Here is a 14,716-nt window from a genome sequence, read left to right on the forward strand (position 1 = left end):
AAATATTTATGTGCGGCAATAAATAATGTTGTTATGGTTCCGAGTAACCGTTTTATCGATTGCGGAGTTAATGGAATCTATAAACGTTCAAACGACCAGAATGAGAATAGAAAATTGGTTAGCCGCGGCGTTGGTGGTGGTGTCTGCCAAACTCTTTCCAATTTTTGTCCGTAATTCACAATACTATCAGATCATTCTCTTCAGTTATTTCCTAGATAATCTAAAGAGGACTTTCATTGCAATTTTATTTCTCCAAAATTCTGTATTCAAAAATAGAAAATTGCAAAAAATTGCAACTACACGACAAATAAATCCTCACTATTCAACACCTTCATATTCTCAATATTACGTTACAACTGAAAGAACATTATTTCAAAAGAAAACAGAATCTTTCCATTATTTAGATACAATTTACCTTAACCGATGCAAATGAATATAAACGTATTACAATAATGTATTTTCTCGTATCAACTTAGAACTGAGAGAAAAACAAACAGCGCGTCCGCGGATGTATAACGCAGCCCACGAAGTAATTTCGTATTTTTATTATTTTAACAGAAAGTCGCTCGAACTGCGGTTTTCGGCGCAAAAAAAGGGTTAACGTAATTTATTGTACCGCGTACAATAACAAGACCGATATAATTCATTGAGACAGTACGACCGTAACCGGCAAGAAATCTCATTATTACTATAAATCGTGACTAGCAGAAACATGCCGGTCCTGTATTCAATTAAACCTAAAATCAATTACCAATCCGCGAGCGAGCGTGTGCGCGTGTTCGCTCGTTCGCTTGTTCATGTGCAACTTCAGACGAACGTTGAAACGGTCAAAAGAGGCGAACAAGAAAACCGACGTATAGGACGGAGTCCAGTCGTGGCCGGCAAAAACGTAGATCCCCGGCATAACTGGCACACGTGACTCTATACGGTCGCGGGATGCCGGCAATTGTGTAACTATTCCGCGCCGATACACGACGATTAAATCTTCTAGCAACTATGCGAAACGGCTCGCATACTTGTTTGTATACCGGGTGTGTTGGAGCTTCACTGGCACGGAATGCAAAATTTATCACTGCGCAATCTAATGTTCCAATTCATCAAACTAGATAAATAGTTCTATCGTATTTTTGTACGGAACGATTTTTTTCTTTTAACCTTTCCATATACGATAAAGAAGTAAGATCGACGGTATCGTTTATTGAGAATTGTTTGATTGCGACGTTAAAAAATATTCGTTCTTCTGTGAATATTTTCTTAGAAATTGTGGATCGAAGTTCTTGTCGATATCGTGGAAAAAGTGTTTGTTATTAAGGGGATTATTTTATGTTCCTGAGACGTATAAGGTGGAGGAAGTTTATTGAATGGAGGTTTCTTCGAAGAGCGTAAGAATGGAGGCTATCTCCTCTAGAAACTCTAACAATTGAGAGCATCCTCTTCTATCCGGTTTCGTAATGCGAGAAATAAATCAACCGGCGGGGCATGGTTTATTTATCCGTCGGTTTAATCGATTCCAAATAAAAGGTCGAGCCACGAACCAGCCCCGCTGATTGGCAAGAAATCCGCAGCCACCCCATGTGAACGAAAAACCGGTATTAGTTACTGCTGAACAGATAAAATCGTCTCTCCCTCCCCGAACCGCGGTCGAAATTGTGGACGCCGCATGAACGGACGAGTTTTTCTGCGAGTTATGGCAGCTAAGGCGACACAAGCATTTGTAGGCTTGCGACCAACGAACCTATCTCGTGCCGATCAACCCGGACGCAAGAAATTACTCGACCCGGGGTACATTGATATAGATTTTCTTCTTCTACTCCTCGCTAATCAATGGAAATTCGAAATCATCAGCTAAAAGAATCTTTCATCGTGAACTTTGGGTATGGATAAAAAATTCTAAATTTCCTTCGAATGTTTCAAACGAACGTCGTGAGTTTTATTGATCGGTATTATTTTAGTATTCTGATAAATAGAAATTAAAAATAGAAATTAACATACATGCTGAACGAAGGAGTATTTCATTGAAAATAAATGAAAACAAAGGTATTCATAGAATATATTGTTTCTATTCATTAAATTCGACGTTCCACAAAACGTCATGCTTATACTTTCCAAATCTTTCAACTGGATCCAATTCTACCGTCAAATTCCCTTAAAAAAACACAACTCACTACACTCTAAACAGTAGCAATTAAAAAGACGCGTATAAACGTTAACAAAAACATTATCTTTCCAAAAATGGTATCGAAATATTCGAAAAGAAAGAGGGATAATCATTTCCTCCCAGTTGATAGCACGGTAATCTGTAAATGGCCGGGGGTATTGGTTGTTCGACGAGCTTAATCATGCTCCGTTGAAAATCCGTATCACGGATAGTCCCGCTAAATAGCTCTATAAAAAGCACTCGGAGAGATCCCACGCTAACCTTCTGGCCTAACGACCACTAGCTCGCCTCGGTAACCCTAACGCACACATCCACACGTACGCTGCGCGACGGAGCACACGCATAGTTACTGGAAGATTTAATCGTCGACCATCGGCTCGGAATACTTACATAATTGCTGGCGTCCCGTAACCGGTATGGGCTCACGTGCGTTGCTTTACGAGGATATATGTTTTTGCCGCGCAGCCAACTATCTTTGCCCCATCTCTCTCCCTCTCTCTCCCTTTGTCCATCTCGATCTCTCTTTCCCCATCGTCATCCCCTATATTTCTCTCGTCATCTCTCTCTCCTTTCCGATCTCTCCTCGTTGGCTCCTATCTAGCCAACTCTGTCTGTCTACCGGTGATTAGACGCTCGCACGGAAGCGACGTACACGTCGGTAATTGATTTTAGATTTAATTTAATTAAGCGCCGATGCGCCGGCTTTCAACGCATTTGCTTGGCTTTTAGCGTCTGAACCGGCGAACGCTCGTCGCGGGTTTTATTGGCGTTCGGCTCCCAGGAATCCGTAATCGCGGCGGGATGTCATAAAACTGTTTACAGAGGAGTTCCCTTGTCGTGGAACCGGGATTCGAATCGACCAGGATTTTTCCGCGCGCGCGCGCGCGCGAACCCTGCCCGCGAGGGGATCGTTTTCACGATCGCGAGTAAATCCGCGATTTGATCACGATCCGGCCGATCTCGTCGACACTTTAATCCGTAATCAACGTTAGACCAACGAACGCTTCTTGTTTTTCTATGTTAATTCACGATTGTTGGAAAATTGTTTCTTGCGCGTTGAGCGACGGTTCGCAGAGTCCGATGTTTGCGGACGGCGGGTTTGCAGTAAACAGCGTTGTCGTGCGCGGGTAATGAAATTTTGCGTTCGATGGAGTCGAGAGTGAAATTCAACGTTAACTCTTCTGAATGAAATGCAATTCCTTGGAATAAGAATCTATAAATGAAGGAGGAACGGTGGAAAAAGTATACGGATGCAAAGCGAATGAGATTTTTGAAACGAATGAACGGTTATTAATAAAAAGATAAGTTTCTCTTTTAGATGAAAATAGATTTCAATTGTAAATATATAAACGTGATGGGTAATACTAATATCGATTATTCAAATATATTGCGGAGCCTTAAATCGCCGTCATTTCATTTGAATTTTCCGATCGTCGACAAAAGAGATGAATATTTTCAAGAATATAAATTCTATCGAGCTATAAAAATAGGACTCATCGCCATAAATCGTGGCTCGCGCCACGCATCGCAGATAACCGCGTGCATTTTTGTCGGGGGATAAACGCTAGGCGTGCACCGTTAGAAGGAAATGTCCGCAAATTGCAACCCCGGCGACGGCAATTTATTTCAGGGGATTGTTTGATACAGCGCTCGGTGCCGCGTTAACGTTCGGAAACGATCGGCAAAACACACACATCCCGATCGCGGTGTAATTCCACGGCGCGACGACAATAGCCACGCAGTGTATTACGCTCAGTTTTATCATTCGTATTACGCTGTCAGCGCATAAACCATATTGAACCCGTTGCACCGCCGGAGGTGAGCGAGCCATGCATTACCGTTCGTCCATTATCGATTACGCTGACTTTCTGTCCACGTACGCGCCGCGACAGCGCTACTTTCCGCACCGGCGAGAAGAACAGAAACTCGTGGCAAACCGTTTTTGTTGAAACATAAAATTTACTCAATCGCCTTTTCCTTGGATACTCCCAATTTGAATCGCGAATAGTGAATTTTCATGGCAATATATTATTTAAATTATTTCTCTAACATCTTGAATTTCTATATTTTTGTCTATTTTCATACTAAACTTCTAATTGTCTTTAATTCCAGTGACATTGGAATGCGGACAGTAGGAAGAACGAAATTGGATTGATACAATTAGAATTTCGGTTTATAAATTGTGTACGTGAACTTATAGTTGAATTAATGGGATAATGAATTATTTGAGAAGGTACTCGCTAACGACATTTAGATCACGAATGTTTTCTAAAATTACCGTATTCTAGTTACCTGAACGAGTCCACGCTAAATTATACCTTACCAGCTTTGTATACTTCGACCCTGTCACTAGAACCTATACTTGTACAAATGCATTCTGTTATATGTTCGTGCTCCACATTTCACATTAATCCGTATATATCTTCTAATGGTGGATTAAATCGATGCACAGTACAAGCGTTACAAAACAACGTGAAAGAGTATTCAACTGTTAAACGATATATTTAAAATGCAATAAATATAATTGTCAATATTAACAACAATTGCAGTGTTGTTACTTGGATCATATATTTCGAAAATAGTGTAGATCCAGTTTTTATATTATACTTCTGTTTGCAATCCTTTCAGTTTCATTTTTCAAACAGAGATATGTTATATTCACGATAAATAACTAGTTTTATGAAATAATAAAGAGGAACAAAGTATGCGTTCTACACATCATCGACGAGAATAACGGTTATCAGCGTCGGTAATTTAGCGTTTAAACAGCGGCCATAGGGTGGCAACGTCGGCATGCTTGAAAATTGATTTTCTCGCGACATTTATCGTAAATCAATGCAACATTCCAGCCGCAGTCAGCTGCAAAAGTGTCCATAAAATGCGGGCGTTCGGCCAGATCGGATCGGGCGGGACGTAAAACGCGCTGCAGTTTCAACGGATATACATTATTTCTTGATACCTCGAAATATAAGGGGCTCGAAAATAGTGAATCACCGGCGAACTCGATTCCATTATGTCGGGAAACACTCTGCGTCCCCCGCCGCGTATCTTCACCGCGACAACCGGCTGTACGTTTCCATTCTCAGTGATAATAAATGCCATACATTCACGGGGAAACCCCTTTCCGCAAAGTTTTCATATACTCAGCGATTTTTTCACGCGCGATAAAATAGTGATGACGAATTCGGCTAAACAAGCGTTTTTTGAAGATATTTACTGAAGTAGATTGATTAACACATTGGTCGCTTAGAGTGATCGCTTTTTTAATTTTCTTGCGTGTTATAGATCCAAAAAAAAAACTCGATTTCTTCGATATATCACGGAGGAAATTAATTGTCTAATTTATATAAAAATGTCAACCAAATTTAGGTGACGCGGTGGTCTAAATGGGTTAACTATTATCGTTATTTTGTAGTTATTGATTAATGGACAGGTAAAATTAAGTGAAAGGAAGTCTGGAAGGAGATTACATGACAGTTTATGAATGGTAGGAAGAGACACTGAAATATAGCAGAGGCGATAGTGCTGATATGCAGGGGAGAGTTGTACGACTCAGCGGAACAGGAAAATAGGGGTGAGTTTTACATATTGCATAGTGTATAGGCAAGACTACCTTCTTGATAGCTCTCATGATTACATAGGACCTAAGTACCTGTGAAACTTCATGCATTTGTTAAATGCATATGCATATGAATAATACAATTTTATAATACAGATTTCGAGATGACGTAGGATTAAGTAACCAAGTAAGCATTCTTTTTAGAAATGTAAAATACCGTCGTTCTACGTTACCAAGGTTCTTGTAAAAGAGCTAAAAATAATATAGAACTATGTTGCCAATATTCAGTTGAAAAAATTAGAAACGACACAAGACTATGTTACCGGTATTCATCTAAAGAATTTAAAATATCGTGGTACTACATTACCAACATTCTTTTAAAAAAATGAAATAAGAAATTATGTAGGTCTACGTTACCGGCGTTTAGCTAAAGAATTTCAAATGACGTTGCAGTACGTCACCGGCCTCGAATGTGTTAATCTACCGGCGAAATCGCGATTTCCGGTGAGGTTCGAGATAAGGACGGAGCAATCTCTATCCGGGGACAATCGCGCGGCCGTTTCTTCGGGTTCGTTGAACGGCTAGGATTGGAAAGGGGTTGGGACTTGGGGGGTGGGGTTACAAAGAAGGAAAAATGTTGAAGACCGGAGGAGAACGGGGCCATTTTTCCTGGCCGTGCATGACTTACGGCCCGTATTATCGTTACGATCTTTTTTCTGGACGGGAGAGAAGAAAGTCGCGGGAGGGGTGAGGGTAGGTCGTCGTTCGATAACGTCATGAAAGTGAACACCGCCTCGGCTCAGACGTCTTTTATTGAATTCACGGGAAACCGCTCTTCTTCGGTCTCGGTTTTACAAACGAGCCTCAAAGAATCGCTTCGAAACGAAGCTATTACAGCCGGTGTTCCTCGAGGGACGATTTTATGGGAAACTCGATAATTCCGGCGACGATAAGTACTTTTAAATTATTACCCTAGGATCCTTTTAACATCTTATCCTGATTATTCGTACGTCGATTAACTCCGGCTATTAATTATTTAAATCTGTTGGCACTTCTCTCTCGCGTTTCTTCTAAGTGATCATAAGTAAATTATCGAAAACTGAATTCCGTTTCAGGTGTATCGCGAAGAAGAGACACGCGTAATGAAATGATTTTTTCGTTTTTCATTTAATATATTCTAATTGAAGATTACAATATTAATTGATTCACATTACTCGAAGGAAAATATTGTTTCCCATTCAGACACTATTTACTATTTGTATTAAATTTACTTCTACCACTTGCATCGAAGATAAGTAAGACAGGAATTAAACAGAATCATTTTTGATATTTAATAAAACCTATCGAATTCCTATTACACATTCTTATCAACTACATTCAATCCCATTCGATCGACAATAAAAAGTAACGAAACTTGCGAACGAAAACGGGTACCTTGACAAGACCGCCAAACCATACGCAGCATATTTAATAAAATAATCGCAACACCGGAACAAGTTTCACCCGAACGCAAAAACGCGCGCACGCGTGTAATTGAGTGCGGTCATAATATCTAGATCCGGATCGTCTCGATCGAGATCGGAAAATGAATCGCGGGACCATGTATGATTTCTCTCACGTCCATATAAGTATCATCGGATCGATAAAAAGACCGGCGATCCTCTTGTCTTTGCTGCCCTCTCGTGCAAGACGAGTTCCTGTCTCACGGTGCGTGGAACGGTCGCGTTGGACTTGATATTTCAAATCGCGGTCGCCGTGATAAAAAGATCGCGACGCCGTTAATAGAAAGAGAGAAGCAGCCGTGGCTTGCGTTCAAAAAATCATGTCGAACGACGGGCGCTTAAGATCTCAATTTGCAAGGTGCGCACGTCGGTCCAAGAAGGGAAGAACGGGAAGTCGCGATAAATTCCAGGTACGAGAATTAATGCGCGAACGCTGAAGGAAGGAAGAGGGAAGAGGAAAGGAGGGAGAAAAAGGAAGAGAGGAAGAAAGGAGGAGGACATTTGGTCAGGGGGCGACTGCATCCCTTATTCTACGCCAGGGTGAATACGCACTGCATACTGAGCGGAACATTACCGACGTTATAAATGGGAATCGTAAAATATTATGTCACGTTTCCCGCTCCGTCGTTCCTTCTATTTTTCTTTTTCCCTTCTCGGCGTCCTCCGGCTCGGTCTCGCGCGAGATGGAATTATCGCTCGACGCCTACACCTGGACCGATGAATCTTCGAGTACGAGTATCTCGGATCGTCGCGGCTGTTTTATTCGGTTACGTTTTTCTCCTTTTTTTTTGGTCGTCCCTTTCCTTTTTAAATTATCTTCTTGGTTCTCCAACGCGAAATGAACGGAGGAAAGATCTCGCCGGGGAACGGGTGTTTTTTTTAAGGGTTGTAAAGTTAAGTTATTGGCGTGGCTCGCGCGTTAATTGGCTGAATTTTCGGCTACGAGTCACTTAAATCGTTGGGGGATTTTTCTTATAAGAAACGCTTTTGTTTGCACGACGAACAGAATGGATTTACCATTATTATGGGAGAACAGGTGTCCTTCGAGGGTAGTAAAATTGAATTATTGGTGGTGGCCGCGTGTTAATTGGCCGAAGGAGTAGGTAAATTAGCTGCGGGTGATATCGTACGACAGCATTCATTAATAGTCGATCAATTATAGTTGATTCGAGGGTAATAGGTCGGGTAATTTTATTCGAACGGTTGGCTTTGATATTTCGAAGCGGATTGGCGGGAATTAATTATTACCGACTGGTGTTTCGAATAGCAATAAATCGTTGATTGCTGATGTTTAGCGATCGGCGCATGGTATTTTATATTCTATTTTACGATCGTTTAGATTTTATCGCTGTAGTGTGTAACTGATGATGGCACAACATTCTCAAAGATATCCATATTAATTAACATTTTAATCTGTGACGTGCCACTTGAATTACGGCCTGTACGCGCCCTGTTTTATACGAATCTTTGTAATGTTTGATATTTCATTAAATATACGATGACGATAATCTTCGTGTTTTATGATAGCCCTTAATCTGTCGAATATTGATCCAATTAAAGAATAACATTGACGTCGGTGTCAATTTATTGCCCCGTTTAATGTGATCTCATCGTAAATAGTTTTTATAAAGCGTGAGTCGTCCGTATGGGACACTAAGGAGAGTCTTACAATAACTTACACGATTGTTGAGCGTAATTTTCTACACGTGTTAAACTCCACCGTTACGTCGAGAATCATTCCATCGAATTTTAAAACCCATTCTCAGCGATGCTGAAAACTTTCTTATCTCGTTGAATGCCATGGAGGGAGACCTCCGACTAAATTAAATTACTGTAGTCCACTCAATTAAACAGCAATTATTTGAATACATTTCTATATTATAAATAATGCTACCTAATGCGGTGACATTGAACAAGATGAACGCGCAATAATAATACGAATCAATCAATTAATTTAATATTATATTTTTCCCATTTTGTTTATTTTGCTCTAGAAAATAAGAAACCTCAAACTCCCGCTTAAACTTTCTTAAACAAATCATACAACATTTAAACAACCAAAAACACTTTCATCCTTTTACAAAACCAAAAAGAAACATCAAATCGAATTCCAGAATTCGTCAACTCAATTTTCCCTTCTCCCCGCAGCAACCTCCAAAAAATAAAGGAACAACATTCCGCTGTACCTCTAGCAACACACCGGTGTCCATGCAACACAGTGCCTTTACCAAAACAGCTTTCACGGTACAAAGTCGTCGGTCACAATCAGAAGCGTAGGAGAAATCTGATCGCGGAGAGCTGCGGCCGGCACAGTGCGCCAGTTTCGGGGGCCGGTTAAATCGGCATCGTTAGTGTACGCGACTCGGCCGAGTTGCGTCGCGTCGCGTAGCGTCGCCGTGAAAATATTATGACACCCTTTTCGCTGTCTCGTTGGCCGGGGTCGTTCGTCCCTTCCGCGGCGCGTATAAAATTACAACACCGCCCACGCAGCCGACTTCTGAATTATGGTTTCTCCCCGCAATTCCCGCGATTCTCCCTTCCTACGGTGTTCTGTGCGTGTACACACACGGGTACGTAGGTACCTAACGTACACCGCGCTGTTACAGGTATGGGAGGAGAGAGAGGGAGAGAGAGAGAGAGAAAGAGAGAGAGAGAGAGAGAGAAAGTCTTGTATCGCCCGTGGCTCGTCCGTTGTCCGGATTGTTCGACGTGCACGATCCCGCAACCGGGTCGAGCGACGGACATAATTAACGAGCGGAACAACGGCGACCTTAAGAGTTTCGCGCTCGTCCGACCGGCGATATTTATGTTATTCGTTAGCGAGCGCAATTTAGGCAGCCGGCAAAATTAATTACACGCCGGGAGGATCGGGCGGGAGAAAGACAAAGGTATATACGGGCTACGGTGAATGGAACGAGAAGGAAAAATATTCGCCGGTCAATCATGCCTTCGGATAAATACGTGCGCCGTGGCCGGCAAGACACACCGTTGATCCGTGTTCGCGGACACGTGAAACGCGGCGATTGACTGTTACGGACGGTTACTTATGGCTCGATAATTGGTATAATAAGTTGTGGGTGAGCTGCTTGCCAGCGGCTCGTTAGCCATAATTCCTTTCGGCGGCGACGATTATTTATCGTGCCCGATTCAGATTGTATCATCGAACTCGTTGGGCTTGGTAGCTGTTATTGATAGCCTTCTCCGTTGGAAGCAAATAGTCGTTGCTCTGGCGAATGTGAAAAGAAAACGTTCGATCGATTGCTTTCATGCCGTGGCAATCGGAGTCGTAATTCGTAATTTCGTCCTGTCGACTTGGCCGATCGACACATTGGTGGGAAGACCCTGCCTGCTTACAAGGAAACCTTTTCAACCAGCACACACCGATTTTAATGAAAATTATGTGAAACTTAGTTCTCAGAAAAATATTTGACACGTATATTGCCCTATGCGCTAACATCCGCTTTGAAAATACTCCTCAAAGTTGAGAGTTGAAGGTGTATTTTTCATATCTCTGAAACTTAGGGATGAAGAAAAAAAATTTTCTTATTAATTTGATCGCCTGAAAATGAACAATTTAGTTTTTTTTCTGCACCCCGTAGTTTCGGAGATATTGTGAAAATATGTTTTCAACCCTCAATTTTAAGGGGTGTTTTCACTCGTTCAAAGTGGATGTTGATAAGGAACTGATAAGAAAAAATACGTGTCAAATATTTTCTTGAGAATTATGTTTTACATGAGTTTCGTACAAATCGGCGTGTGCTGGTTGAAAAGGTTCCCTTGTTAATTCAGTTGACCCGGCCGATCGATTTAATTGCGTCGAACAGATGGGATGGGGAAAACTGAAAGTGATGCGGAAGTTTCATTGAGATTCTTTTTGAGATTCGAGTAATTGGAAATAAACTTGTTATTAGCAATTAGCGATTTTTTGTTGATGAGTTGTTTGTAACAGTTTTATTGGTATCTTCTACTTTTTGAAATAATATTGTGAACACGGTCAGTCGAAAGGGGAAGTGATAAATTTTTTTATTTTAATCGTAAAATAGCAGATCGTCAGAATTGATTTAGTTTTCTGAGAGGTTCAACGAAACGCAATTATTAATCATTGGCCGCGGGTTTTACTTTAATATTATGATCTCTGAATTTTGTGCTCGCAGTAAATTCAAATAATCGCGTTTCCAAGGTATTATTATCGGCAACGACATTGAACTCGTCGATATAAAACGTTAATGTATATTTAACGGCCGCAAATTTGATCAGTTTCCGTTCTTCTCATTAAACATTTTAATGTGAAATCGTTCAAGTGTTATCGGAGCATCAGTTCCTTCTCTAACCCCTGTCATGATCGATTAAACGAACGGCATTTAATTATTTGGGCATATGGATACATTTAACGCCGCGAACGGTACAAAAGAGGATCATTAATCGCACTTAATAGCATAACATTATTTCTCAATATTGCTTTCACAATGGTGATTCTGATTATTGAATGTTGGCGAAACTGTTTCTGCTGTCTGCAGTTTATTATTCCCGTACGTATTGACATTATTCTCATAAACTCGAAATCGATCAAATTTCAAGCTTCAAGTTTCAAGCATTAAACTTTGTTACTCGTACCGTCGGTATCAACGAGAACAATTACTATTATCAAACCATCTTCTAATTTACTTCTTCTCCCACCGTAACTACAACCTAATACGAAAATAATAATCCCAAATTAATCCCAAATTCTAAAACCAACACATATTCAATAATCGCGTGAATAACTCTTTCAACAATATTTTTCAACAACCACCTTCACGAAATTCCCTCAGAACTCCATAATACCCATATACAAAAATTCCTCTCACCAGTGACACCAAGCCGGCACAAAAATAATTCCCCGAAACCAAAAACAGAATGGAACTATCGCGTCAGGAGCAGATTCGCAAAATAGGCTCATACGTATCGCTCGACCGCAGAGCCATCGTGTCGGGTGGGTCGAATTGATCGCGCGATAAATATCGTTCAGCGCCGGCGGCGGCGCGGTTGGCCGAAAAAGGGAAGCTCTTTAAACGATTGATCGGGCTTCACGCGGCACGGAAAGTACCGCGGACGGACGCGGGTAAATATCGGCGGCTATTTTCGTAGAAGGACAACCGGAGTCGCATGCGAAATTTCCCACGGCCGCGCGCCGTCCGATCGGTTATGCGTGTGTGTCCACGCGTGTAACCGGCCACGCGTGTGTGCAATTGAATCGCGGGGCCGACCGGCGCGGCGGTCGGCCGTTACGTAATACCGCCGGAGAGCCTCGTTCGATCTGGCGAGCGAGAAACTCGAAAAACAATCGGTACGCGAACGAACACTCAATCAACATGTGACCCGTCGAAACGTTCTTTGCAATCGAGCATACACGGGTTTAATTGGCTGCAGGGCCGACCTGCACGTACGAAACCCGGCACGCCGACCCGTCCCGCGTGCACACCCCCCCCCTCATTGTGCCCGGACGGTCCAATTTGCGACGCGGATTCTCGCTCTGATCGGCTGTCACAATTAAAGTCGTAAAATCGCGGACTAATGGTCTCGTTACATTAATTCCGGGCCGCGTTGCGTCGCCGCTGCCTATCCCCGAGAGACGCGAAACACGAAAAAAAATGTTTAGGGTGAAAAGGGAGGACTGAAACACGCGGAAATGCGTGAAAACGCGTACACGCGCGGGTTATCATGGCTCGGGTATCAAACGTGAGCGCGCGGAATTATCGTGTAAAACGGGCCCCTTTAATTTCGTGACGGGGGAATGCTAATTGACACGACGCTGTTAACCGTTTTTGCCTCTAAACGACGCGATGTACGCGGCCTCCCGTTCTCGCAGCTATCGGCATCGGTTCCGCGCGAAGCGGGAAATCGGCCTTTTAAATGTTCTTGATAAGATGGATGTTAGTGGGAATTCAACTGTTTGGGCGATTGAGACGGTGTTATATAATAGCTTGTTTGTTGGGGTTTTGTAAAGTTTTGCTTGGAGATAGGCGATGTGTTGTGAGTATTGCGTTCATTTTGAAATTGAGGATTTTCCAGGTTTAGTGATATGTGGCGGATGAATTGACAGTGGATCCAGGGACGTTCGTTGTGTTGTTCGTTCTATTGTTCCTAGAATCGTAGGTACTCGTTCATAGGGATCTTGGAAATTAGAACTTTAAGAATCGAGATATGTATTTTGTCGTTATCGTAATTTTAATTGTACCATCCAACTTCTGTAAATATAACGTAACAGCAAGAATAGTGGACCCATGTTCGAAACGGCGGTCATTAAAAAATAATTTTCGGAGCAAATGACGCAACGGGAAGCGACGGTACCGCGAGAACTCCGGGAAAGAGCGAAAGGAGAGCAGACAATTCAGCCATGAATATAAAAACTGCAATCCCTCCACGAGTGTTTTCTCATGCAGCGCATTACAGTTGAATTTTAACGTCGTAAAACGGGGTTCGTTTCTTTTTCGTTCAGGAGAGGTCGGAGGGAGGGGGGCGACATAAATTCGTTCTCCTTTACGGCCCTCGCGCGTTCGGACGTTCGAGATTTAATAAATGGAAACGGGGAATGGATAAACGGAAGATTAATGATACGATGATAGATATAAGCCGCGTTAAGTATGATATTTTACTGGCGAAACAGAATAACGCGCGTAACAATATTCGATCGAAATATATTACGCACTGCCGCGCAAACGCCGGACATTTTCGGCCGACATAAATTCCGTTTTAACGAGCGCGTTTCGAAATAGGTCGGGGACGCACGCGGTACGACACGGGGACCCGATCAAAGTTAAATAGTTCAGTCTCCCCGCTCGGCCGATTTAAGATCATCGAGTGCGGGCGTAATAAAAACGATAGGTGCATCGATCGATGCCAAATTATACGTTGACGTCTGGATCCGCGTATCGATGACGTGACTTCGACGAAACGGCATACAAATCAAACGGATTTCTTTGCCCTCAGATTTGTGTCCTCGATTAGCATAAATTTTAATGGTAATTGGATTGAGAGACGATGGATTTATAGACTGTATTCTCGGAGCTCTGAATAATTTCGCTTGTGTTGAAGCTCGCCGGTACCCAAGCTCTTGATCGAGCATGGAAGAGTGAATTAAAGTATTTCAATCTTTCACTTCGAAGGATTACTTTTATCATTATAAAACTGTTAACTTGTTGTGAATTAGATGTTATGTTTTGTTTAATAAATGTCAACTTCGGTTCTCGATCGCTTGGCTTGCTAAATAGTCAAGTATTATAAATATTATATAAGTGGTTAATTGTTGTCATCGTTTTATTGACGAAAATAAGTTTATAATAGACTATGTGTTTAGTACGTAATCACAGGTATTTATTGAAACTATGCTCTGTAGTCTGCGGCATAATAGCTGATACTACTTGGCAGTAATGGGGACATAAAATGGTCGGTAAGAGGCACAAATAGATTAATAAAGGAGACTTCGAATCGAACGTAATTTTCTCTGTAATTTTCTTG

General features: G+C 42.0%; 1 protein-coding gene across 5 annotated transcripts in view; it reads left to right on the plus strand.

The window, feature by feature from the left end:
* LOC116427841 (uncharacterized) overlaps positions 1-14,716 on the plus strand; it is a 315,812-nt gene that overhangs the window by 268,249 nt on the left and 32,847 nt on the right. The window lies entirely within an intron of this gene.

This window comes from Nomia melanderi, chromosome 9 (assembly GCF_051020985.1).
Source record: "Nomia melanderi isolate GNS246 chromosome 9, iyNomMela1, whole genome shotgun sequence".
Taxonomy (NCBI): domain Eukaryota; kingdom Metazoa; phylum Arthropoda; class Insecta; order Hymenoptera; family Halictidae; genus Nomia; species Nomia melanderi.